The sequence below is a fragment of the Orycteropus afer genome, unplaced genomic scaffold (genome assembly GCF_000298275.1).
Source record: "Orycteropus afer afer isolate SDZICR_OR568_19922 unplaced genomic scaffold, OryAfe1.0 scaffold00292, whole genome shotgun sequence".
Taxonomy (NCBI): Eukaryota; Metazoa; Chordata; class Mammalia; order Tubulidentata; family Orycteropodidae; genus Orycteropus; species Orycteropus afer.
Window position 1 is genome coordinate 219,925 of NW_006921879.1, and position 2,164 is coordinate 222,088.

At 41.0% G+C, this 2,164-nt stretch overlaps 1 pseudogene; it reads right to left on the minus strand.

Annotated features, from left to right (window-relative positions):
- Window positions 1-523: 523 nt before the first annotated feature.
- On the minus strand, window positions 524-1,498 carry LOC103205803 (annotated as a pseudogene).
- Window positions 1,499-2,164: the final 666 nt, after the last annotated feature.

Genomic DNA, 2,164 nt, shown 5'->3' on the forward strand with positions numbered 1-2,164 from the left:
AAAAAAAAAAAAAAAATCCAGAAGTAGGTTGCTTCATCTTCCTCCCAGAGAGCAACCGGTATGTTTGAACTTCTAACCTTCTGGTTAGCAGCCAAATGCCTTACCCATCACGCCACCAGAGCTCCTTAAACATAGCCAACAGGAGGATACAAGTGTTTGACTAGAGTTTGGAAGTCAAGCTAGTGCTGGAGTTATCACAGAACCAAGCAAGCTTAAGGCTAAAACTTCCTCATGGAGTGCAATAAACCAAAACCAAACCAAACCCATTGCCATTGAGTCAATTCTGACTCATAGCAACCCCCATTGAGTTTCCAAGGTAGTATATCTCTACAGAAGTAGATTACCCCATCTTCCTTCCATGGAGGGGCTGGGGGTGTTAGCTTCCAAAAACTTAAATCATGAGGCAAATGAATATTTAAAACCACCTTCCCAATGAAATAAAATAGAATAAAATGAAGGAAAACAGCATAATCTCATTTGTCTCATGATCTTTCATCCTCTTAAATATCAATGGTGCATTATATTAAATGCAATTCTTGAGTCTTTTAGAAATTTTCCACAAAAATACATACAGAATATTCTTTAATGCCTCCTTCATATATTTGTTCTGGAAGTTATAGATCAGAGGATTAAAGAATGGAGTTGCCAAAGCATAGAACAAGGTGACAAATTTCTGCATCCCACAAAGTCTCCCAGAACCTGGGCTTACATACATCACCATAACTGATCCATAGAACAAGGATACCACAGCAAGATGGGAGGCACAGGTAGAGAAAGCCTTACGCCTCCCTGAGCCCGAGGGTACCTGTTACACCACTCTTAGGACACAGAAGTAAGCGCCAAGGATATAGAGTAATGTGAGGAAGATAATGAGAGAGCTAATAACACCACACGTCAGAATAATTCCAGATACCGGAGCACACGACAGTGCCAGCAAAGGGGCCAGATCACAGAGAAAATGGTCAATGGTATTTGGACCACAAAAGGGCACCTGAGATATTAGGACCAAAGGGGTCAGTAACCAGAGAAAGCCACCTGACCAGCAGAAAACTACTAACTGGGCACATCGGTGATGGGTCATGATGGTGGGATAGTGTAAAGGTCTACAAATATCAAGGTATCGATCAAAAGACATCATGGACAGAAATAAACACTCAGCAGCACACATGGAGAAGAAGAAGTAGAACTGGAACAGGCAGCCAGCCAAGGAGATCCTCTTGGTCTGGGAGATGATGTTGGCCAACAATTTGGGCACATCGGAACTGACATAGCAGATTTCCAGGAAGGAGAAGTTGGCCAGGAGGATGTACATGGGCATATGGAGTTTCCTGCTTGACCACACAGCACAGATGATGAGTATGTTCCCCATGAGGGTCAGGAGGTAGATGAGGGAAAAGGGAACAAAGAGGAGGACCTGGAACTCTCTGCGGCAGGGGAAGCCCAGGAGGATGAACTCACTCACAGACCCGGAGAGATTACTTGCCTTCAGGATCCTCATTGGTCTGCCCTGTGAAGATGACAGGGAGAGTCAGAACCACAGAAATTTTATTTTCTTTTATTTTTCTTCTTCCTGATAAAGAGATACATGTTTGTTTGTGTACTCCAACTCCTTAATGTTACATATGATAGCACTAAAGATTAAAGACAAAAAAAAAAATTTGGTGAGTTATATAAGGTCATAACCTGAGGGCAAAACCAAAGTTTTCTATTACAATTTTTTTTTGTCTTTGCTCAACAATAAATTGTGTTTACTTTTTGATTAAGTTTATATTTCATGCTCCAGAATATCTCATGTTTTCATCAATTATCATAGACAAAAGTCTAATATGAAAAAAATTAAAATTGTGATATATGCTATGACCAAAATAGATAAGTTTCTGTGGGAGTCTGCTGGGGAATAATGTGTGAAAAGTATGCAGAAGTGAAACATTTCAGCATGGCTAATTACAGCTCATGGTCCACAGGTTCACCTCAAGATAAAGATCAGGAGTGCCCTCATAAAGGGTCCATGAAGCACTTTAAGAAAGTTAGCCTTAAGTTTTACAACTTACTGCTTCAATTGTCAAGGGGCTGCCTGGGTGGTGCAAACCGTTAAGGGCTCAGCTATTAGCCAAAAAATTGATCATTCAAATCTACCCAGTACTGCCTCAGAAAAAAGTCCTGG